Source organism: Peromyscus eremicus, chromosome 9 (assembly GCF_949786415.1).
Source record: "Peromyscus eremicus chromosome 9, PerEre_H2_v1, whole genome shotgun sequence".
Lineage (NCBI taxonomy): Eukaryota > Metazoa > Chordata > Mammalia > Rodentia > Cricetidae > Peromyscus > Peromyscus eremicus.
This window is the reverse complement of record NC_081425.1, coordinates 88,815,904-88,842,250: the sequence shown is the minus strand read 5'-3', so window position 1 is coordinate 88,842,250 and position 26,347 is coordinate 88,815,904. Positions and strand designations below refer to the sequence as shown.

At 44.5% G+C, this 26,347-nt stretch overlaps 1 protein-coding gene and 1 long non-coding RNA gene across 6 annotated transcripts in view; both read right to left on the bottom strand.

Annotated features, from left to right (window-relative positions):
- Positions 1 to 26,347, bottom strand: part of LOC131919654 (disks large homolog 5-like) — a 406,205-nt gene that overhangs the window by 219,887 nt on the left and 159,971 nt on the right. The window lies entirely within an intron of this gene.
- LOC131919664 (uncharacterized) overlaps positions 18,290 to 26,347 on the bottom strand; it is a 32,242-nt gene continuing 24,184 nt past the window's right edge. For 3 of the 4 annotated variants that reach the window (XR_009381341.1, XR_009381339.1, XR_009381338.1), the window contains exons 2-4: positions 24,384 to 24,545; positions 22,272 to 23,181; positions 18,290 to 18,571 (exon numbers count right to left, since the gene is read on the bottom strand). This is a non-coding gene — a long non-coding RNA (uncharacterized LOC131919664). The remainder of the gene's footprint in view (positions 18,572 to 22,271; positions 23,182 to 24,383; positions 24,546 to 26,347) is intronic. The other variant, XR_009381340.1, reaches the window with a different exon arrangement.

Genomic DNA, 26,347 nt, shown 5'->3' with positions numbered 1-26,347 from the left:
TGGCCTCTCTGGATTCTCTACACTATAGATAATGGACCTTCACTTGTACTCTTCTTGGATATCCTATTGATGCCTTGTGTCATAGAGATCCTGCAGCTTTAGATCTTCAGAACTGGGCCCTTTAACTGCTCCAGCAGTCCATGGATAAAGACGACGTTAGGGTTGTATAATTCATAGCCATGGTTCTGGGCTGGGGACACCTGGGATGGTCAGGCTGCCAGCTTTCCTTCATCATCTCCACCCAGGCAAGCTCTCCAGCACTGCCTCACCAAGGTCATCCCATACAATGGGCAGAATGGAGAGAGGCCAATTGTCCTGTTCTCATGCACTCAAAACTGACTTTTCCACACTCAGAGTAAAGGTACAGCTCTAGTGCTTTGCTGAGGTGATGTGCCAGGCACACAATCCCAGTTGCTACAGTTGGTGAGAGGCTAACCCAGCTCTTCTGTTCTCATGCCCAAAGTCCCACTCTCCCACCAGCTGCAGGTGGCATTTGCTCAGTTGAGGCAGGGATCTTTCCCTTTCCCTGGCCAACACAAGGCAGAAAAAGAGGGTAGACTCAGCTCTTCTGCTCTCACAGCCTCAGGGCCAGCTCACTGACACCACAACCAACAGGGTCAGCTCTACTGTGCTGCTTAGTCCAGGTGCAGAACCCACTCTCCCCAGTACTGCAGTGGGTGAGGGGAAAGTTCAGATCTCACTAGTACTAAGGCCAGCGAAGTATGGGGTTAACTCTTTGAGTTTCTATCCTGTCTTCAGTAGTAAAAGGAGACACTGACATCAACATAGACAAAGTCTGTGGCAGGGCAATGGACCAGACATGGCCTTATGACAGCAGCCTAGACCTGGATGACACCAGGGTCCCTGGTGGTAGCACAGGTCACTCAGATCTGTATGGCTCCTGCAGGAACATACCACTTAGATACTATCATGGTCCTAGGTGACAGCCCAGACCACTATGTACCTCTGTGTGACCCTTGGTGGCTATACAGGCAGTGAATATGAACAATGATCCTGGCTGTGTTTGCAGCATGGACCCAGACATGTTCCAAAGTTGTAGCCCAGGGCTGGATATCACCATGGCTTTGGTTGGCAATGAAGGTCACACAGATTGGCGGGGACCCACCAGCGCCATGTCCCATCGTGGTAGCCCAAATTCCAAGCATCTTTGAAGACAACAGATGCCTGAGATATCAACACAGACCCTGGCTGCAGCAGGGCCATAGACCCAGATATGACCCTCAGTAATAGCTCCAGCCCTGATGTCATTATGGTTCTAGGGGGCAGCACAGGCTTCCAAGACACATATGTCCCCCTTGGGGGAATATCCCTTTGACACTAACATGGTCACAGGTGGTGTCCAAGACTGCAGGTGGCTGCCAGGCCCTCAGTGGTAGAGGATGCATGGGTATCAACACAGACTCCCACAGCTGTGTCAGGGCCATGGAGAGGACATGGCCCTGAACAGCAGACCAGGCAGGGACATCATCATGGTTCCAGATGGCAAGCAGGCCTTGGATTTCTTTCATACTCCTTTAGTAAATGTTCTCATTTCCTGAGAGGCTTTACAGCAATACAGTTGTATTTCTCATGAATGTGGTGCACATGATCACATCCTGAAGTGGGTATACAGAATGCTATAGTTAGAGATAGCTAAACATATGACCTCAAGGATACAGTATGGATACTTTATCCATCATGCAATGGGAATCCACGGAGTTGACAACACCATCCACATCCAAAGCCCTGTGTAGCCCTGGCTGCATGGGAACCTACTCTGTAGCCCAAGCTGGGCACTCAAGGGTTCTGGTGTTACAGGAGGTTCTGGGGTACTGGGGTGAGACAACATACCTGACCAAAGAAATTGGTTCTAAGACAAAAAAGTTCAAAATAACTTTATTATTAATAAAAACACATCAATATTACTCAATAGGGAGAAGTCAATATAAACAGTGAACAGCCTTATCAAAATACCCAAATAACAAATAAACAAAAGAAAGAACAAATAAATAGCAAAATCTCAATCTATAACAAAAAAAATAACAAAAAAAAAACCCCAAAGCAAACAAAACCCAACCAAAATCCAAACAAAAATAATTTATGTCAGCAGCATTCTGTTTCTCTACATTTAGCAGCACAGATCTACAGCCTGTGGCTGGCCTTGGACACATGGTAGGAAGGCAGTCAGCGAATGTGAAAGCCTTTTCAAAGTAACTGTAGTCATGCCTCCTGCAGGCTTTGTAGGCCAAGCCCTTACTGAGACTAAGAATGAGAAATTTTCTAGAGCATTCTTTGTGCTCCTTGGGAAGCTTTTGATAAATTATCACACACTGCTGATCCTGTAATGTCTTGGTCACTATTTGATTCTTTCAGCATACAGACTCTTGTGTGCTTACTAGAGACTCCACAAATATGTGGGCAGCATACCAAGAAACATCAAAGGGTAACTCAGATGTCTTCTATAAATCCTTTCTCAGGACCAGGCAATTTAGTTCAAGCTGAAAATTGGAGAAATACCCACTGATTTTAAATATGCAGGAAAAACTGTCTAACCCAGGGAATGATGGACTGTGGAGATCTCTGTGGTGCATTGTCTTCAGCAACACTTGTGCAGGACATGGATTCAGCTTCAGCACTGGCCTGGAGAATGAAAATGATGGGTTTTGGTGTAGACTGTCAGGAACAGGTTGACATCAACAGTCTTCCATGACAGATTTCCCTCCACCTAGAGAGGGCTGAGTACTCAGTCAGCTTGCCAAAGCCTTTCACATTAAACTGTCAGGAAATGTCTTGCTCACCAACATCTCTACCCTCCATGTTGTTGTAGCCCTCACAGGGGCGACTTGCTGTTGAATGTCAGGGTTCCCAGTAATTCTTGTCTCAGGTTTTTCTGTCTTGAGTTCATTTGTAATGCTTTCTTTTCTTCAGGAATCCTGAGTCAACAGACCTATTGATTGGGATGGATCACCTGGAGGTCAGATGGTATTTGCCTCACTGGTGAGATCACAGCTATAAGGAATGTCTTCTGAGCAGACCTCGATCTGAGGTGGAGACTTCATGGGATCAAGGCATCTTTGGCTTCTTTGGCCTCCTCAGTTCTCTCAAGATCTGCTATGTGAGAAGGAAAGGCAATCAGAACCAGAAGCAGCCTGACTACACCATAGGCTAAAAAAAAAATCAAGGCCTATTCACACTAAAAGCCAAAGTCAAGATCCCCCAGTCCCCCACCAACACCATGTTTGCTGGGGATGGGATACAAGGGTGGCTCACTTGCCTGTGACACTTAGTGCTCCTGCTACAGCAGCTCTGTCTGCAGGAGGCTCTCATCCTGGACTGTGGCCTGCTCAAACTCAGATTGAAGATTTCCTGACCTAGAGGAGGAAGGCAGTTAGGGAACAGGCCTGGTGGGGACCTGCCATGTCAGCTGTTGAGCCTGAACCAGCTCTAGTCACTGGACAATCCAGCATGACCTTTCAGCTCAGGTCATTCCCTGCATTCCCCAAGGGAGAAGCGTCAGAGTGCAACTGAGTCTGGATTTTATTCTCAGCTTTTAAAATCTACTAGAAGATGAATTGAGAACTACACTGTGCTGGGCAAGAAAGTCCATACATTTCTCCAGTTGTCTAGATACGTTATTTTGAAAAAAATCACAGTGTAGCAATGTGTGAGTTACAATTCATGACAGATATGCATGGCCTTGATTAGATACCAGGTGAATGTGAGCAGCCTGGGAAATTGAATGTAGACCATCTAGGGGATCCTACAAAATAAAAGCAGTGAAGGGTCTGATTATTCCTTCAGTATACAAACCTGCCTAGGTTCAACTCCTCAACCCCTAAATCTTCTTATAACAGAAAAATCTTTTCAAGGAAATAGATGCACACTGCAGAGAACCTGCAATCTGCAGGAGTGTGCTGCATGAAGATCTGTGCAAAGGTAGTACCTTCTCTCTAAAGGTGATGTTCTGGAAGGAAAATAAAGTGGCAGGAGCACACACTGTCCTCCACAAGTAACCCTCCTCCTGCTAGGCTGAGGACTGCCATAGGGAGATTTGTGGGGAGACACAGGGGACACTGAGAAGATGGCAGAGAGCCCAGAAAGGAATAAGGGGTACACACTCCCCAGAAACACTACGGATCAAACATAGTGTTTCCTGGAGAAGTTCTTATTGAGTGAACCAGCACAATACCCTTAGGTGTTCTTTCTCTGGCTCTGGCTGGGAGCCATCCAGATTGGAATAATCCCCCCAAAGGACAGAGATCCAGGTACAGGTGACCTACAAGGTTCTAACTGCTCCACCAAGCTTGTGCTCCTACCTTATCTCAGAGACATTGAAGTGATGTTGCAGCTTTTCTGTCATGTCCTTTTGCTGGGTGACCAGCTCCTTCTGCTTCAACAGGTCCTTTAGTCTTTCATCCAAGCTCTCTTGCTCCTGCTTATTAGAAGACTGTATTCTCAGTGGAGGGTCTCTCACTCACATGCAAACAAACTCATGAACACACACAAGTACATGTGTGCACACATACAAGCACACTTTAATGCAGTAACATGTTTAATTTCCCAGCTAATGTTAATATAAGGAGCAATCACCAGGGATACTATTGAGAAGAATATTTACTTTTGTAGGATGAGAGAAGAATACAGTGGTCATGAGAAACAGGCAGCTCAATCATTGAAGTGCCTCTCCTGTGAAACTAATGCACAGACATGTGGACCTCTGGGGTACTGGTTGGTTAGCCAACCCTGCTTAGGAAGTTCCCCAGGCTGTGCAGGATAGGAATGTTCCCCAGCACAGGACAACTGGACCAGCTCACTGGTCTTATTCACTAATTCCCAGTTGGCCCCAAGGTGAGCGACTTCCCCAAAAGAAGCTCCCTTTACCACAGGCTGCCTCATGTCAGAGCAAACGAGCTCAGGAGACTAGAGAACCCACGAGCCCAGGAACCTAGAGAATCTCCACAACAAGGAGTCAAAATCAACAATTCCTCCTGGTAAGGTGATTGTGTCAAGGATTTCTTTGAGCAACTAAAGGCTGACTATATCAGGGCCAAATGATTGCATGTATTATTTCGTGCTGAACAATAATTCATGGAAGGGCTCAATCACATTGTAATTTTTCACTCAGCGAATGATGGACATCTAGATAGTTTCTACTTTGAGGCTACTCTGAGGAATGCTACTACAACACTAATGTCCCCTAGCTTCTCCTTGGACACCTACTTCATATTCTGGAATCACTGGTTCACCTGTGAACTTCAGTTTAACTTTCTGAAGAAGAGTCTGTGACTTCTCACTGTGCTATATTATGTTATACCACCAGGAATGTCTGAGAGTCCTCATTGTTCCCAACCCTCCATGAGGCTGATTTTAACTCAGAATGAAGACCTTTGAAGAAAAGCAGTTACTGAGTGCTACAGCATGTGGTGAGTGCTTTAGACCATCATGAGTCTAGGGTGTGCACTGAGACAGCCCCATTCTCACACCACAGCATGGCTAGGGAAGTTCTGATGAACTCAGATGCAGCTAGAACCACATCGTAAGTCAGAATCCCTCAACAAATAAAAACCAGCCCTACCTTCAAGGAAAATGATAACAGAAAAGTTAGGCAAAGGTGGAAAGAAAGTGGTAGCAGGCAATGCGGATGAGGACAAGACAGGGCACCAGAAGACACAGTGAGCCAATGACCACTGAGTATGTAGTCACCATTCACGCAGAGCAGAGAAGGGACACAAATCTTCAGTCAGCCTATCTTGTCTCTCAGACGCCTTGATTTGCCACAGAGGCCTCCTCCTCATCTTCCTGTACTATATTTCTTTGGTATCCTCCAAAGACTTTTCTTGTAGATAAATATTATTCCCTCTACAATTACCTGAAAACCATTGACTTAGAGGAGTTTGTGTCCTTTTGTCCTAGAGAGCAAGGTGGACATGTGGAAAGATGGGCAGCAGCATACAATATTAGAAGGATGCAAAGTGAGTGTGCACAGTACTTTTTGAACAAAGTTGGACTCCATCATCATTAAAGATGTTTCACATACAAAAAAGTGAACATATTGATGCATCCAAACACGTACTTACACATATAAGCATCCATACACACAGACATACACACACAAGCACTTAAACCTATACATACAGGAACCATAGACACACACAACCAGACATGAACACATACACACACACACACACACACACACACACACACACACACAAAGTGACACTATCATGCACACAAGAGGTGGCAGACACACACAGAGACACATAAAAACACAAATATAGGTCCACACACAGAGAGATGTACAGAAATGCATCACACAGCACACACCCAGCACACACATACACACACACACACACATACACACAACACACACTCACACACAAACACACACACACACACACACACACACACACACACTTCTGATCCCAGAATGGCCAGGTAGAAAAGGCTGCCTTTCAGAAAGTCTGCTGTAGCGGGGGGAGTGGGTCCATGCTGCTGTCTACAAAACTCTTAGTCTCAGCCAGGCTCTGCTACCCTGGTCTGCACTTACTTTTACTTTCATGAGCTTTATCTATCCCAAGACTCAGTGATCCCATGGCTTCCAAGTTGATTCATCACAGTCTCTCTATTAAACCTACCCTGGCTCCTCCACAGAAGACCCTGCCTAGCTCAAGAGAAAGAAAGTGACCCATGGTCAAAACCCAGGAAGTTTATAACAGGTTGCAGTGCATGTGATATGAAAACAGCCCCAATGTCAGTCGGAAGGAGGCCAGTGAAGTGACCTACACAGCTTTTCAGGAATGCAGCACTCTACACAGCAATGGGATGTTCTAAGACACAGCCATGCACTTGATGTAGTCAGCAACACAATGTCAGCAAGAAGATGCACTGTGGGATTCTGTGTTGTGAAGTCAATGAGACAAACCAGACATTTCCTGTGGTTTTAAGCTCTGTGCCTACTATTCATTTTTAAAACATCTGTATTGTTTGTTATTTATTAGAAAATAAATTATGGCTTTTAATTAGTATTCGATTATTTAAACCATTCATGTTATTTTGATATAATTTTGGTGGATTACAGACATCTAAAAATTCATCAGTTCTTTAAAAAGATTTTTCAGTTTTGTGGAGTGTAAATTTTTAAAGAGTTAAATTCCCTCCATGTCTCCTTTTTCCTCCTTTGTTTCATTATTTTCATCCTCCTCTTCCTTATGGTTAATTTGGCTAAAGGTGTGCCCATCTTGTTAACGTCTTCAAAGAACTGACTCTTTGTTTCACTGTATCTTCATATTTTTGTTTTTATTTCATTGATTTCAGTCATATTTAATGACATATCTGTATCACACCCTTTCCACAAGTTTCAAAGACCATCATGGAAGATGAGTTAGAAAGACTGTAGAAGCCAGAGGTCAGGGAGGATTAGAGCAAACAGTGTCTTCTGGCCATGACTCAGAGCTGTTGTTGTCATTGACCAGTATCAAGCCGGTCAACATTCAAGCATGGAGTGGGAAGGGTCCTTGAGCCCCTATTCCTAACTGATGAGCTTTGGACCAGTAATGGCTTCTGGCAAATTAGGTCAGTTTTCTTTAAGAGTCTGCCCCTAGGGTTATTAAAAATTAATGTAATGAAGAAGATATAAATTGGGCATCACAGATGTAGAGGCAGACTTGGGATGACAAAATGGGAGGAATTGGGTGGTGAATATTTTCAAAATGCATCCTATGCATTTCTCAAACAACAAGTAGAAATATATTAAAGTATATTCATTAAATTATTATTGCAAAAATGTATTATTATATAGGGATATTTTATTACATAACATTAATGGATTTTGATAACCGCAATGTGTCTGTCAATTCGTGGGTTCACCCACAGAGCATTATCTGTTCTGCCACTAATAGTGTTTTGTTTCAAATGGCAGCCTACAACATGGGAAAAGGTTTTGTTTTCATCAACTATATATCCAATAGAAGGCTAATATATATATATAAATTATATATAAAACAAAAAACCTGTGTATCAAGAAAGTAAATAACATAATTAAAAACTAGCTATAGATCTAAACAGAGAAGTTTTACTAGTGGAAATTCTAGAGTATAGGAAACACTTAAAAAGGTGCAGTATCCTTAGTCTTTAGGGCAATATAAATCAAACTATTTTGAGATTTCATGTTACGTGAGTCAGAATAGATAAGATTAATAAAACAATTGACAGCTAATGTTGGCAAGGATGGGGAGCAAGGGAAACACTCATCCATTGCTGGTGGGAATGCAAACTTGTGCGGCCACTATGGAAATAGGTGTGGCTGTTCCTTGGGAAGCTGGGAATTGATCAAGACCCAGTACACCACTTTTGGCATATACACAAAGGATGCTTCACCTCCAACAGAAACACTTACTTGCTCAACCATGTTCATTGTTGCTCTATTTATAATAGCCAGAAATTGGAGACATTCTAGGTATTTGTCAACAGATGAATGTATAAAGAAAATGAGGTACATTTATACAATGGGATATTAAAAAAGAAGTTAAAAAAGAAAAAGGAAATCTTGAAATTTGCAGGTAAATGGATGGAGGTAGAAAAAGTCATCTTTAGTGAACTAACCCAGACCCTAAAAGACAAATATGGTATGTTTTCACTTACATATGGATGTTAGCTGTTGAGTCAAAGATAATTAAGCTACAATCTGTATAACCACAGGTTAGGTATAGAGTAAGGGTCTAGGGGGGTGGGGAAATGTCCATAAAGGGGGAATAGAATATATTGTTATGGATAGATGAGGAATCAAGTTTGGAACTGGATGGTCAAATGAGGAGGGAGAGAGAAGAAGGGGAAAATAAATATAGGGAGGGAGAAATAAAATTAAGGGCGATTTGAGGGATCTTATGGAAACCTAATAGAGTAGAACCACTCTAAAATATATACATATATGAAAGGGATCTAGATGAAACAGCCCCCCACAAAAAAAAAACCAAATAACCAAAACAAAAAAAAAACAGAAACCAAAGTGTGGGGAGACAAAGCCCCAACTGGATATCTCTTGTTACCAAATGAAACTTGCAATACTGGCAAAGGGTTACATCTAGTCAAGTTGTAGGTGAAAGGTGTCCAATGGTGATCCCAAACAACCCAAGTTTTGCAAGGCTATTGGTTGCTCTCCATTTACTGACAGGAAGGTGTGGTTCCTGAAGGTGATAATGACACAACTCATTGAACATGGAGAAATCAAGCTAGTGTCTCCCTAGAGTCTTCATCGCTTATGGACTAGATTTCATGGAACTGAAGAGTACTCTGTTCACTATTGAAGGAGAAAGGTAAACACCAACCCAGCTACAAAACCTCCATCTAGAATGGTGACTGCATCCAAGATATGCTGGTGCAGTAGTGGAACAAAGCTTGTGGGAGTAATCACCCAGTACCTGACTTGATTAAAGGCCCATTCCCTGACAGGGAAGGCATACACAGCACTGCTTGGCTGGCCAAGAACCTAAGACTAGATAGGCCAGGGTCCATGGGGAAAACCAAATACTACTGCTCTGCTTAAGGAACATAGCAATAAAATGATTCCTAACAACATCATGCTATACTCATAGACAATGCATTTCTCAGCCATCATAGGAACAGCTTCCTACTGCAGCAGATGGGAACAAATACAGAGACCTTCAACTAGACAATATGCAGAGAGGAAGAGAACTTGAACACTCAACCCTAAACTGGACCTCTCGAATCAGACTCCTCCCCTCAGGACATAGGGATCCCTGTGGAAGAGGAGGTAAAAAGAGTGCCATAGAATATTGTGGATGGCAAGTCCATGGTCCATCTACCGAGGGGAAGCACAGATATGGAGTGGAGCCAGACTAACCCTGAGAAAAGCTGCACTGCATGTGTTGCAAGCAGTGGAACTGGAGAGGGAGGAATGCCCCATCCATTTGGAGCCCAGAAGATCAATCACATGAGTGCTGTGGGATGTCTTTCTGTATACTGTGAATATGTGTTTCTCGGATTGGTTAATAGATAATGCTGCATTGGCCTATGGCATAATGGGATGGAGCCAGGTGGGAAAATACAAGAGAGATAGGGAAAGGAGAAAGCAGAGGCAGGAGAGACATTAACCAACTGCCCAAAGAGCAAGATGTAATGGAAAGCAGGTAAAGCCAAGGAACACATGGTGATACATAGATTGATAGTTATGGGTTGAGTTAAGGTATAAGAGCTAGCTAGTAAGAAGCCTGAGCCACAGGCCATATAATTTATAATTAATATCAAGCCTCTGAGTGATTATTTTATAAGGGGCTCAGTGGGACTGGAGAAACTTCCAGTTACATATTTGTCTCAAATGCTGGATATTGGGCTGTAGGGATTTAATAAGTTAAGCTGGATTTTGGTAATGTTCCCATCTGAATATTTCTGTGCTCATTCTTCCCTTGTGGTATAAGAAAATATGTAATGTTTTTGGTTTGTTTTTACCAGACCCAATTAAGAGACTTTTTTCTAAGGGACCTTGGACTTGCAAAATGTTTTAAGTTTTAAAAGCAAGGGCTTTGGGAATATTGGGGGATACTAGTACACACATTGTCTGTAAAAGTCTGTTGAGTTCAACCCCTAGAAATCACCTAAAATCCAGAACAGTTGCACACATCTGTGATTCCTTCACTCATGGCAGAGTAATGTGGGGATGAGACTGGAAATTGCCTAGAAGCTGGAAGGCCAGCTGGACTGGAGTACATAGTACATCCTAGAAACAAGAGAGACCTGCCTCAACATGGTAGAAGGGGAGATCCAACTTCTGAACAATGTCCTCTGACATGCACAGTGTCCTGGTTAGGGTTCTGTTGTTTTTAGTGAAGAACCATGACTAAAAACAAGTTGAGAAAGAACACGTTTTTCTGACTTACACTATCATATCACTGTTCATCACTGAAGGAAATCAGGACCAGAACTCAAACAGGACAGGATCCTGGAGGCAGGAGCTGATGCAGACCCCATGTATTTTTATGGGCATTTCCTTCTTTAGGTTGGGAAAATTTTCTTCTATGATTTTGTTGAATATATTTTCTGTGACTTTGAGTTGGTATTCTTCTCCTTCTTCTATCCCTTTTACTGTTTGGTCTTTTCATGGTGTCCTAAATTTCCTGGACATTTTGGGTCATGACTTTGTTGGCTTTAGTGTTTTCTTTGACTGATGAATCTATTTCCTCTACCGTATCTTCAATGCCAGAGATCCGCTCTTCCATCTCTTGAATTCTGTTGGTTATACTTGCATCTGTAGTTCCTGTTTATTTACTCAGATTTTACACTTCCAGCATTACTTCAGTTTGTGTCTTCTTTAATGTCTCCATTTTTGAAATCTTTAACTCTTTCCCCCACTTGTTTAATTGCTTTCTCTTGGCTTTCAAGGGACTTACTGAATTTCTTCCCACTTTTGGTTTGACTTTTCCTTGATTTCTTTAAGGAAATTTTTCATTTCCTCTTTTAAGATCTCTAATATCTTCCTAAAGTCATTTTTATGGTAGATATCTTCTGTTTCTTCTGTGTTGGGATGTTCAGGTCTTGCTGATGTAGGTTCTGGATATGAAGCCATATTGGTTTTTATGTTGTTGACGGTATTTTTGCACTGGCGTCTACCCATCTCTTTCTCTACTTGGTGCAAGTGGTGTCTGTGTCTGAGGGAGCCTCTCTTGGTCTGATTGATACTCTTGATCCAGTGGGGGCTCTTGGTCTGGTTGATGCTGATGGAATTTTTGTCTCAGGGAACAGCTCTTAGTCCAACTGGTGCTAGTGGGCTCTGTCTCAGGGAGTAGCTGCAGTCTTAGCATGTGGTAGATGGTGGTAATCTGACCTGTCTGCAGGAGTTCTGCCTGCCAACTGGCCTCTTAGTCCAGTCAGGTGCTGGCAGGCTCTGTCTCAGGGAACAGGTGCAGCCTAGGGGCTGGAGTGTTTGGGTATGAGGATAAAGACTCACCTCTTAGTCCAGTCAGGTGCTGGCAGGCTCTGTTTCAGGGAACAAGTGCAGTCTCCCAGGGTGGGTGGGATTTGGGGGAGGTGGAGCTTGGGTTACAGGGTCTGATGGGGGATGGTGGTAGACTGACCTGTGTGCAGTAGGTCTGTCTGACAACTGGACTGAAACCAGAACTGCAATGGGTGGTAGTGTAGGGGTGCAGGGTTGTGCCCTTGGGCCTAAAGCCTAGGGGCTGAGGTATTCGGGTATAAAGATTAAAACTCACCTCTTAGTCCAGTCGGGTGCTGGCAGACTCTGGATTCTTGGACTTTCCATTCATAGCCAAATATTGTTGTATTAGCTATTAGCCTGTAAGCCATTCTAACAAATATTCTTTCCATAGAGAGGATCATTTTATAACTTCTGTTACTCTAGAGAGCCCTGACTAATAAACCAGGCATGTAGAGAAGACATTCTAGAGTAGTTTGTGTCTCAGCTATGTCATAAATTCCCAGTGCCCACTTCCACTTAACCATTCTTCAGGTGATGCTTTGCTGTTGGCATTCTTAGATCTTGTAACATCTCAGCAACAAGAATAAAATAGCAAATGTCCAAAATCTCTCAAATGGAATGCAGAGTAATATAATTAAAAGAGTGCCTCAGATGGAAAGATTCTAGGGTAAATGAGAAATAGAAAGCCTTAGGAATAGACAGTATTAGCTTTTGTGGACCATGACCATGTAGCTACACTCGTATTAAGATCAGAGGACAATTTCTCAGATGTTTGTTCTCTCCTTCAATCATGTGAGTCCTAGGGAAGTAACTCAGGTCTGTAGGCCTAGTAGAAGTTACCTTTGCCCACTGATCCGTCTCTCCAACTGATCATGTCATCCATGGAATTCATAAGCTTTGTATCTGTATTGCTGCTCTGTTTGTTTATGTTCTTTATTCATAAATAGTAGATTCTTTCTACCCTTGTTTGACAGCACCAGTTTGTTTTCCCACAGGATTACTTCCTCCACACATTAACTCTCTGATTCACTGTCAGTCTCAGAAGGCAGATCTGGTCCAGGGGAGCTTCATAAAAATAAAGCACTCATCTGAAAGAAACCCTTCCTCAGGACACAATAAGATCAGCTGTGGTTAAAGAGCACCATCAACCATCCCCCTCCTTTCCTAGCCTTGTACGGACATGCTCCTCATGACTGGCATGTCACTTTTGCTACAGGCTCCATCCACTCTGGCTGGTGTGAGGCTTCCTCCCAACACTGCTTAGCTGGACCATCAAGAGGGAGTCCTATCCACACCTCCACCACCAGGAGGGTCTTCTCAATTCTGCATTTCATCAGATGGCCCTAATCTGCATTGTTATCCAGAATGAGGTGTTAGAGACCTGCTCCAACCCTGACAATAAGTGACACTGGAGCAGGATCTTGAACCCACCAACACCTTGCATGGATGCCTGGTATCCTAAGACAATTAGCATGCCTACATCATGTGTTTGTCCCTACTGGTCTCCTGAAATTTCTCTTTGCTTGTGAGTGATTCAGTCAAACTAATATAGCACACATATGGCTAGAAGGACAAAAGTCAAGTGCAGGGTCTGAAGAGATGGCTGCTGCATTTTGAGTAGTTTCTCTCCCAAAGGACCAACAGAGCAGCTAAAAAGCCACTGTAACTCCAGGTTCAGGTGGAATCTGATGCCATCTTCTGGCCTCTGGTGGGATTGCATGCATGTGGTGTGCAGCCCTGCTGCAGGCAAAATGTCCATACATATAAATAAAAGAAATAAATCTTTAAGAAATTGAACCCATTCGTAGTTAAGGCCAAAAAAAGTCCCAACATATCTTGGAATTCGTTCTGTCTACATTCTGGTTTTTCACTGATGCTATATTTTAAGGAAACCAGAGGCAGATAGCCCTGGTTTTTCTATTTTTTTATTTTAAATGTTTTATTATTCTTTGTTGGTTTCACATGATACATCCCAATCCAACTTTTCCCCTATCTATTCCATCACATCTGAGCTCTGTCCTAAGCAAAATAAAATTTAAAGGAAAACTGAAAACCCAAATTTACAAACAAACAAAAGTCTTGGCAAGGAAGTTATAGTGTGGCCCAGTGAGTCACACATTATACCCTTTAGTCCATACGTCTTTTCATGTAAGTTTTCCTGGCCTCTCTGGCTTCTCTACACTATAGATAATGGACCTTCACTTGTACTCTTCTTGGATATCCTGTTGATGCCTTGTGTCATAGAGATCCTGCAGCTTTAGATCTTCAGAACTGGGTCCTTTAACTGCTCCAGCAGTCCATGGATAAAGACGACGTTAGGGTTGTATAATTCATAGCCATGGTTCTGGGCTGGGGACACCTGGGATGGTCAGGCTGCCAGCTTTCCTTCATCATCTCCACCCAGGCAAGCTCTCCAGCACTGCCCCACCGAGGTCACCTCATGCAATGGGCAGAATGGAGAGAGGCCCTTTGTCCTGTTCTCATGCACTCAAATCTGACTTTCCCACAATCAGAGTAAAAGGACAGCTCTAGTGTTTTGCTGAGATGATGTGCCAGGCACACAATCCCAGTTGCTACAGTTGGTGAGAGGCTGACCCAGCTCTTCTGTTCTCATGCCCAAAGTCCCACTCTCCCACCAGCTGCAGGTGGCATTTGCTCAGGTGTGGCAGGGATCTTTCCCTTACCCTGGCTAACACAAGGCAGAAGAAGAGGGTAGACTCAGCTCTTCTGCTCTCACAGCCTCAGGGCCAGCTCACTGACACCACAACCAACAGGGTCAGCTCTACTGTGCTGCTTAGTCCAGGTGCAGAACCCACTCTCCCCAGTACTGCTCACCCAGTGGGTGAGGGGCAAGTTCAGATCTCACTAGTACTAAGGCTAGTGAAGTGCGGGGTTAACTCTTTGAGTTTCTATCCTGTCTTCAGTAGTAAAAGGAGACACTGACATCAACATAGACAAAGTCTGGGGCAAGGCAATGGACCAGACATGGCCTTTGACAACAGTTTAGGCATGGATGACACCAGGGTCCCTTGTGACAGCACAGCCCACTCAGATCTGTATGGCTTCTGCATGAACACACAACTCAGACACTATCATGGTCCTAGGTCACAGCCCAGACCCCTACCTACCTCTGAGTGACCCTTGGTGGCCATACAGGCTGTGGATATGAACAATAATCCTGGCTGTGTTTGCAGCATGGACCCAGACATGTTCCAAAGTTGTAGCCCAGGGCTGGATATCATCATGGCTCTGGTTGGCAATGAAGGTCACACAGATTGGCAGGGACCCACCAGCACCATGTCCCATGGTGGTAGCCCAAATTCCAAGCATCTTTGAAGACAACAGATGCCTGAGATATCAACACAGACCCTGGCTGCAGCAGGGCCATAGACCCAGATATGACCCTCAGTAATAGCTCCAGCCCTGATGTCATTATGGTTCTAGGGGGCAGCACAGGCTTCCAAGACACATATGTCCCCCTTGGGGGAATATCCCTTTGACACTAACATGGTCACAGGTGGTGTCCAAGACTGCAGGTGGCTGCCAGGCCCTCAGTGGTAGAGGATGCATGGGTATCAACACAGACTCCCACAGCTGTGTCAGGGCCATGGACAGGACATGGTCCTTGGCAGCAGACTAAGCAAGGATATCATAATGGCTCCAGGTGTCAAGCAGGCCATGGATTTCTCTCATACTCCTGTAGTGAATGTTCTCATTTCCTGAGAGGCTTTACAGTGATACTGTTGTATTTCTCATGAATGTGGTGTACATGATCACATCATGAAGTAGGTATACAGAATGGTATAGTTAGAAATAGCTAAATATATGACCACAAGGATACAGTATGGATACTTTTTCCATCATGCAATGGGAATCCACGGAGTTGACAACACCATCCACAGCCAAAGCCCTGTGTATCTCTGGCTGCCTGGGAACCTACTCTGTAGCCCAAGCTGGGCACACAAGAGTTCTGGTGTTACAATAGGTTCTGGGGTACTGGAGTGAGACAACACACCTGACCAAAGAAATACGTTCTAAGACAGAAAAGTTCAAAATCACTTTATTATTAATAAAAACACAGTAATATTATTCCATAGGGGCTTAAAGGGAGAAGTCAACATAAACAGTGAACAGCCTTATCAAAATACCCAAATAACTACAAGAACAAAAGAAAGAACAAATAAATAGCAAAATCTCAATCTATAACAAAAAAAAAAAAACAAACAAAAACCCAAAGAAAACAAAACCCAACCAAAAACCAAACAAAAACAATTAAGGCCAGCAGCATTCTCTTGCTGCACATTTTGCATCACAGACCTACAGCCGGTGGCTGGCCTTGGAAACATGGTAGGAAGGTAGTCAGCGAATGTGAAAGCCCTTTCAAAGCTACTGTAGTCATGCCTCCTGCAGGCTTTGTAGGCCAAGCCCTTACTAAGACTAAGAATGAGAGATTTTTTAGAGCATTCTTTGTGCTCCTTGGGAAGTTTTTGATAAATTATCACATACTGCTGATTCTGTAATGTCTTGGTCACTATTTGATTCTTTCAGCATACAGACTCTTGTGTGCTTACTAGAGACCCCACAAATATGTGGGCAGCATCTGAGTACCAAGAAACATCAAAGGTAACTCAGATGTCTTCTATAAATCCTTTCTCAGGACCAGGCAATTCAGTTCAAATTGAGAAATGGAGAAATACCAACTGATTTTAAATATGCAGGAAAAGTGTCTAACCCGGGGAATGATGAACTGTGGAGATCGCTTTGGTGCATTGTCTTCAGCAACACTTGTGCAGGACATGGAATCAGCTTCAGCACTGGCCTGGAGAATGAAAATGATGGGTTTTGGTGTAGTCTGTCAGGAACAGCTTGACATGAACAGTCTTCCATGATAGATTTCCCTCCACCTAGAGAGGGCTGAGTGCTCAGTCAGCTTGCCAAAGCCTTTCACATTAAACTGTCAGAAAATGTCTTGCTCACCAACATCTCTACCCTCCATGTTGTTGTAGCCCTCACAGGGGCGACTTGCTGTTGAATGTCAGGGTTCCCAGTAATTCTTGTCTCAGGTTTTTCTGTCTTGAGTTCATTTGTGATGCTTTCTTTTCTTCAGAAATCCTGAGTCAACAGACCTATTGATTGGGGCTGGATCACCTGGAGGTCAGATGGTATTTGCCTGACTGGTGAGATCACAGCTATAAGGAATGTCTTCTGAGCAGACCTTGACTGAGTTGGAGACCTTCATGGGTTCAAGGCATCTTTGGCTTTTTTGGCCTCCTCAGTTCTCTCAAGATCTGCTATGTGAGAAGGAAAGGCAATCAGAACCAGAAGCAGCCTGACTGCGCCACAGGCTAAAAAAAAAAATCAGGGCCTATTCACACTGAAATCCAAAGTCAAGATCCCCCAGTCCCCCACCAACACCATGTTTGCTGGGGATGGGATGCAAGGGTGGCTCACTTGCCTGTGACACTTAGTGCTCCTGCTGCAGCAGCTCTGTCTGCAGGAGGCTCTCATCCTGGACTGTTGCCTGCTCAAACTCAGATTGAATATTTTCTGACCTAGAGAAGGAAGGCAGTTAGGGAACAGGCCTGGTGGGGACCTACCATGTCAGCTGTTGAGCCTGAACCAGCTCTAGTCACTGGACAATCCAGCATGACCTTTCAGCTCAGGTCATTCCCTGCATTCCCCACGGGAGAAGGGTCAGAGTGCACCTGGGCCTGGATTTTATTCTCAGCTTTTAAAATCTACTAGAAGATGAATTGAGAACTACACTGTGCTAGGCAAGAAAGTCCATACATTTCTCCAGTTGTCTAGATACATTATTTTGAAAACAAAAATAACAGTGTAGCAATGTCTGAGTTACAGTTCATGACAGATATGCATGGCTTTGATTAGATACCAGGTGAATGTGAGCAGCCTGGGAAATTGAATGTAGACCATCTAGGGGATCCTACAAAGTAAAAGCAGTGAAGGGTCTGATTATTCCTTCAGTATACAAACCTGCCTAGGTTCAACTCCTCAACCCCTAAATCTTCTTATAACAGAAAAATCTTTTCACAGGCAACAGATGCACACTGCAGAGAACCTGTAATCTGCAGGAGTGTGCTGCATGCAGATCTGTGCAAAGGTAGGAACTTCTCTCTAAAGGTGATGTTCTGGAAGGAAAATAAAGTGGCAGGAGCACACACTGTCCTCCACAAGTAACCCTCCTCCTGCTAGGCTGAGGACTGCCATAGGGAGATTTGTGGGGAGACACAGAGACAAGGTACTGAGAAGATGGCAGAGAGCCCAGAAAGGAATAAGGGGTACACACTCCCCAGAAACACGAAGGATCAATCAAACATAGTGTTTCCTGGAGAAGTTCTTGTTGACTGGGCCAGCACAATACCCTGAGGTGTTCTTTCCCTGGCTCTGGCTGAGAGCCATCCAGATTGGAATAATCCCCCCAAACGACAGAGATCCAGGTACAGGTGACCTACATGGTTCTAACTGCTCCACCAAGCTTGTGCTCCTACCTTATCTCAGAGACGTTGAATGATGTTGCAGTTTTTCTGCCATGTCCTTTTGATGGGTGACCAGCTCCTTCTGCTTCAACAGGTCCTTTAGTCTTTCATCCAAGCTCTCTTGCTCCTGCTTATTAGAAGACTGTGTTCTCAGTGGAGGGTCTCTCACTCACATGCAAACAAACTCATGAACACACACAAGTACATGTGTGCACACATACAAGCACACTTTAATGCAGTAACATGTTTAATTTCCCAGCTAATGTTAATATAAGGAGCAATCACCAGGGATACTATTGAGAAGAATATTTACTTTTGTAGGATGAGAGAAGAATACAGTGGCCATGAGAAACAGGCAGCTCAATCATTGAAGTGCCTCTCCTGTGAAACTAATGCACAGACATGTGGACCTCTGGGGTACTGGTTGGTTAGCCAACCCTGCTTAGGAAGTTCCCCAGGCTGTGCAGGATAGGAATGTTCCCCAGCAGAGGATAACTAGACCAGCTCACTGGTCTTATTCACTAATTCCCAGTTGGCCCCAAGGTGAGCAACTTCCCCAAAAGAAGCTCCCTTTACCACAGGCTGCCTCATGTCAGAGCAAACGAGCTCAGGAGACTAGAGAACCCACGAGCCCAGGAACCTAGAGAATCTCCACAACAAGGAGTCAAAATCAACAATTCCTCCTGGTAAGGTGATTGTGTCAAGGATTTCTTTGAGCAACAAAAGGCTGACTATATCAGGGCCAAATGATTGCATGTATTATTTCGTGCTGAACAATAATTCATGGAAGGGCTCAATCACATTGTAATTTTTCACTCAGCGAATGATGGACATCTAGATAGTTTCTACTTTGAGGCTACTCTGAGGAATGCTACTACAACACTAATGTCCCCTAGCTTCTCCTTGGACACCTACTTCATATTCTGGAATCACTGGTTCACCTGTGAACTTCAGTTTAACTTTCTGAAGAAGAGTCTGTGACTTCTCACTGTGCTATATTATGTTATACCACCAGGAATGTTTGAGAGTCCTCATTGTTCCCAACCATCCATGAGGCTAATTTTAATGCAGAATGAAGAACTTTGAAGAAAAGCAGTTACTGAGTGCTACAGCATGTGGTGAGTGCCTTAGACCATCATGAGCCTACGGTGTGCACTGAGACAGCCCCATTCTCACAGCACAGCATGGCTAGGGAATTTCTGATGAACTCAGATGCAGCTAGAACCACATCATAAGTCAGAATCCCTCAAAAAATAACATCCAGTCCTACCTTCAAGGAAAATGATAACTGAGAAAAGTTAGGCAAAGGTGGAAAGAAAGTGGTAGCAGGCAATGCGGATGAGGAAAAGACAGGATGTAGAGAAGACACAGCAAGCCACCTGACCATTGAGTATGCAGTCACCATTCACCCAGAGCAGACAAGGACACAAACCCTCAGCCAGGCTATCCTACCTCTCAGACACCTTGATTTGCCACAGTGACCTCCTCCTCAACTTCATGTACCACATTCCTTTGGTTTGCTCCAAGAATTTCTGGGCAGATAAATATTTTTGCCTCTACAAATACCTGAAAACAATTGACTTAGAGGAGTTTTGTGTCCTTTTGTCCTAGAGAGCAAGGTGGACATGTGGAAAGATGGGCAGCAGCATACAATATTAGAAGGATGCAAAGTGAGTGTGCACAGTACTTTTTGAACAAAGTTGGACTCCATCATCATTAAAGATGTTTCACATACAAAAAAATGAACATATTGATGCATCCAAACACATACTTGCACATATAAGTATCCATACACACAGACATACACACATAAGCACTTAAATCTATACATACAGGAACCATAGACACACATAACCAGACATGAGCACATACACACACACACAAAGTGACACTATCATGCATACAAGAGGAGGCAGACACACACAGAGACACATAAAAACACAAATATAGGTCCACACACAGAGAGATGTACAGAAATGCATCACATAGCACACACCCAGCACACACACACACACACACACACACACACACACACACACACACACACACACTTCTGATCCCAGAATGGCCAGGGAGAGAAGGCTGCCTTTCAGAAAGTCTGCTGCAGCGGGGGAGTGGGTCCATGCTGCTGTCTACAAGACTCTTAGACTCAGCCAGGCTCTGCTACCCTGGTCTGCACTTACTTTTACTTTCATGAGCTTTATCTATTCCAAGACTCAGTGATCCCACGGCTTCCAAGTTGATTCATCACAGTCTCATCACTAAACCTACCCTGGCTCCTCCACAGAAGCCCTGCCTAGCTCAAAAGAAAGAAAGTGACCCATGGTCAAAACCCAGGAAGTTTATAACAGGTTGCAGTGCATGTGATATGAAAACAGCCCCAATGTCAGTCAGAAGGAGGCCAGTGAAGTGACCTACACTGCTTCTCAGGAATGCAGCACTCTACACAGCTATGAGATGTTCTAAGACACAGGCATGCACATGATGTAGTCAGCAACACAATGTCAGCAAGTAGATGCACTGTGGGACTCTGTGTTGTGAAGCCAATGAGACAAACCAGACATTTCCTGTGGTTTTAAGCTCTGTGCCTACTATTCATTTTTAAAACATCTGTATTGTTTGTTATTTATTAGAAAATACATTAACATCAAAACAATAAAAGTAAATGAAGAAAGAGAAAGCTACCACATCCTTCCTCTTTCTGAGCAATTGAAACTTGTAGGAATTGGATGAGAACAAACAAGACAGAAGATCTACCTTGGAGGACAGGAGATCCAAAGAGTGCTGGACAGCCAGATTAGCCCAAAGAGAAAATTTCAGGTTCAGAGAAAGGCCTGAGCTCCAGGGAATAAGAGAGTGAACAACGGATGACAACACAGGATTTCATTATGTAGCCTCTGAACACACCCACCAATGTACACATTTACACACACCTGCATAGATAACACATAGACTACAGAAATTAGAAGTGAGTAGGAAACAATGAACAGGACCTCATGCTGAACAAACAGTTGAATTTAGACTATGCACATCAGATGTTTCAACTGAGACCCACAATATGGCAATCCATCCCTTGGGGCCTAAAAATTCCTAGGGCAGCACACAGCTTAGTCAGACTATGTTGAGGGGATTGGAGAAAATGTCTTCTTGCAGCTTCAAATCTGTCACCCCAACCCTCACCCTGTCAAAGTCCTCACACATGTGTGGTCATCCAGGCAGCTCCGGGTTGGAAACTCCAGGATGCTCCCAGAGAACTGTCCAGCACCATGCCCAGAAAAAGGACTGACAAGGTGGTACTAAGGCATCTGTCACTATGAACCAAGAGCTTGGCAAAAGGAATTGGGATGCAGGAAGAAAGGAGAAGACCACATGCCACCCAAAATGTTGACAATGAGAACCACTCACTTGGCACTGGCACTGGCACTGGGCTCTAGTCCTTGAAGGCTGCTACCTACCTGTGATCTCACATGACCTTTGCAAAGCAAATGAGCCACAGGCCACTGACATCATCAATGAAAGCTTTGTGATGTTCCCTAAGTACCTCCCTGCATAGCAGCCCTCTGATCATAATGACATGTAGGTGTGTGATATGTGGCTGACCCAGCTCTCTGAATGTACTGCAGCTTCTAGGAGAGCAGGAGGGTTTGCTTGACAATTATCCAGATTCTTGCAAGAGGCTAACTCTCCAGAAAGACTTGGGAGTGATCACAAAAATTAACAATTGGATGGTATGTAGGTGGGAGTCTGGATGGATGGGTGGATGGTATATGGGTGTCTCTATGTTTATGGTTGGAAGGTGGGCACCTGCCCCTGCTGCCTCAGCCTACCTGCTGCTGCTCAGCAGAAGGGTCACAGATCATCTCATGGACCTCCTTCAAGAGCCTCTTCAGATCCTAACAGGACTCTAGCATTTCAATCTGCTCCTTCCATAGCAGTCTGTTCTTCAGTCTCAACACATGTACATTCTCCTTCAGCTGAGTCCAATCTCAGAGGACCTGGCCGTGGAGGTAACTGAACAACTGCCAAAACATGGTGAGTCCCAGACAGCCTCCATTTGCCATTTCTACCTCCAAGTACCACCAGCGCTAAAAAGTCCCAGACCGCAGACAGCCCAAGAATGGAGCTCTCAGTAGCCAAGTCAGCATCACTCAGAGGCAGGCCAAATACAGAGAATAACCAAATTTCAGAGAGAATCAAACTACTTCTGAAAACCCTGATGCCAAAAGGGAACCTGTGCCTCTGAGAACAGGGTGCAGTCCACACCTGTCCTTAACTGTTCATTGTTTTGGGAAAGCAGCAGCAGGTAGAGGGCAAAAACTCTCGAAGGAGGGAAGAAGTCCCAACAGGAATAAATTCTATCTACAGGTCCCATGGAAACCAGGTCTGTGAAGCCCCTGCCAGTGCCCAGAGGACCTGGACTGCCAGACATCCCCTTCATGGTACAAACCATTTTTCCGTCTAAGGGCTCCTAAGGCTGGCAGGACAATGATGGGAGGGCCACAGTGTTTTTCCACACTTAACAAAACTGAGTCCAAAGCCCTCACTTTGTATCAAAGACAAAGAAGGGCATAGACAATTCCTCTCATGATAAATCAGGCACTTACCTGAAGGATTCAGTCTCCTCAATCAGCCCCGTGCACTTGTCCAAGGCATCAATGATCTCTATGGGCAATTTCTGCAGGTCAGACATTCACCTTCTTATGTGCCATTTTAAGCATTTCAAGCTCAAAATTCAGCCTGTAGTAGGGCATGGCCCAAGGAGAAAAGAATTTCATGAACACAGGCCACAAGGATCACATGAATGAGGCTGTGTCATGGACTACCCCAGCCCAATGGATACCACAGCCTGGCATTTACACATTGGGACCTCCTGGTGCTTATTAAATTTCCCATTCTGTCCCCAAGCCAGAAGATGAAGCTGGTCCAAAGTGGGGTGCCAGGGCTTCATGAGCTCCCTCAGTGGGCCTAGAGTTATAGATAAGCTTTCTAAGAAGTTCCCAGGAGTCTGAGCCTCATATCTGGGCCCACCAGAAACCTATGATGACATTTCTCCTGTCTTCACAACAGGGATTCACATATCTTGGTGTCTATTGAGGCTCAGAGGACGAGAGCACACAAAGAGAATTTCCAGGGTGGTGTCCCATTTTCAGGATGGCTTTATAAACTCCACAGGGGATTCCAATTTTCCACCAAGATGAGCACAGTGCCCAAGAGGTATGCTGCTCAAAGTGGGCTTCCCTGGACTCAGCAGTGCCATCTGCTGGAAACTGTATAAAATCCTCAGGCCATGCCACAGAGCCCAGACACTCAGGACCACACAGACACATACATACAGACAGACAGACAGACAGACACAGACACACACACACACACACACACACACACACACACACACACACACACACCACATGCAATCAAAATCCCCAATAAATATAGGGAGGTGTCACTATTTCAGAGTATAAGGAAGAAGACCAGAGAGGAGCAGTGAGGAGCTCCAGGCCTTCCTGCTACAAACTGAGATGGATGAATGGGACGAGGCCCCCTCTCCCAGCTGCCTAGCTGCTGTTAGGAGCTTTCAGACACAAACATCCACTGGTCAAGTATAAAGACTCACAACAAACTAACAGGACCTAGCATCTCCCCCAAGTCAACATTTGTCAAGGCATCTTAAAATGCATGTTGAAAGCTCACACACTACTGTCCCTATCCTCAGACTCTGATTCAGGCCACAGGCTCTGCTTTTCATTTGGAGGAAACAGAACAGCCTGTGTCCCCATCTCACTCCTACCCAGGGTCCAAGTTCTGCATCTTGAACGCACTCAGGAAGTTTAGTTTAGGCACCAGGACACCCTGGATGTACAGTCTCCTGTTCCTCAGGAAACCTGGGCCTGATACTGTGGTATCAAGATGGTCAGCAGAGAACTGGGCATAATGACTACCTGTTTTTCAAATCCTTGTTGGTGTAATTGGGAGGATTTCACACAGTTCATTTCTTTCACAGGTCATATTATTTAGCCAGAGGGTGAGTTTCTCTATTTTTTTCACCTCCTGTTCCTGCTCAGTGAAGGTGGAGAGTTGGGATGGTGCCTCCTCTGTAGTCCCTGCAGGTAGATAAAAAAAAGTGAACTTGTATACTTGAATGGCTTAAGGTTAATAGTGTCCAGGATGAGTCCCAAGAAGCCTGAGGAAGAGGAAATGCTAGGGACCCAGTGAAACTCCCAAAGAGCAGTGCAGCTATCTTCAAACTGGTGCCCATGATCTGTCTCTGTCCTCAACCAGCAAGGCTAGGCTTGTGCCTCACTCCCTAGTGCAGTCCCCTGGCCCTGGAAGACATAATGTATCCCAGCCATGGAGATTTGGAGGACAGTGTCAGCTCATATCTGATGTGATTCAGGTAACTCTCGATGTCCCTATAGTTTAGCAGCACCAAGTCCTGATCACACCTGCCCAGGACCAAAGCATCTGAATGTCTGAGGCCCTGGTAGATGGCCAGGGGAATTTCCCTCCCTTTTATTATCATCAGATTCCCATGGAAACTGTAATAATCCACTGGGATGAAGTATAGCAACATCCTACCCAGAGAGGGACAGCTCATTCGTCAATCAATTCCTCCTGCTCCTCTTTGCCAGTCTGAATGAAATGAAGGAGTTCCAGGAAAAGCGGCTGCAGCCTGAATAATCTATGGCTCTCTTAAACTGACGATAAAAGACTCTTGACTCTGGGTCTGCTCTTAAGCCCAGAGAAATAGGATAGGCCCATTGCTTCCCAGAAGCTGAGCCCCAGCTCAAGTTCACCTCCTCCAGGAAGCTCGTTATCCCCTGCTGAGGATTCCTTTTCTTCACCAGAACAATTTATTTCTCCAGGTTTGACACTAAGACCAAAGGTCAGCTCCCTTTGCCTCTCTCTGGTCAGTCCATGTTCTCTATTCTCTATCCCAAGCAGCCTGCTCAGTCTTACCAACATGTCTAAGGGCACTGAACAAATACCCTACAGGCATGTGGTGTTGCCACAACACTGGTAACATCACAGAGAATACCAAGGGCTCTCCAGGATACAACAGAATTTCCAGAGAAGGGACTACCAGGGTCATCTCCATGAGGCCTCATCTATCAACTACCCAGCTCCTCTGCAATGCAAAAAGCCATGTTGCCCTTCTAAGGAGACTTCCAGAAACAGACAGAAAGACCTCCAACACCTCCTCTTTACAAAGCCAGGGATCTCTCTCTCTCTCTCTCTCTCTCTCTCTCTCTCTCTCTCTCTCTCTCTCTCTCTCTCTCTCTCTCTGCTTCATTAGAATATTCTTACTACTTCATGTATGGGAAGTTGAAGTCTCTATTCCAAACACATCCGATGAAATGACTCATCACTTCTTCAGATCTCTAAACAATAACGAGAAAAAAAGGTTGCTAGGGTATTAGGACAGGTTGGTGGAGAGGAAAGATTAGTCCTCTTCTGTGAAAAAGCAAATTGTGGAGAATCCCCAAGGCTGTTATAGTATGTGGGTATTTTGGAGGTTGTGGGTGCCCTGTCAGTACAAAGGAAAGTCCCATAGTTAATGAGGAAAATTACCCTAAATCATCAGCAGAATACATTCCAGCCCTCATGATGTGAGCAAATGTGTGATCAACTAGTGACATGTCAGGCTGGAGATGATAAGGACTAGGGCTCTCCAGGTGAGCCCTGAGACACAGGAGCAAACATTCCCACAAGTGTAAGGCTCCATTCCTGCCTGAGTGTTTGTGGAATTTGAAGAGAGATGAATGGCTAGTGAGAGGCTACACACAGACATGCAAAGGCATTCACAGAAAATCAAATGTGTCATAGTCATGGGGATAGTATGTAGTGTGTCACTGCAGTGGTGCTATCGCTGGAGCTACACAAGAGCCATATTCCTTGCCTGGAG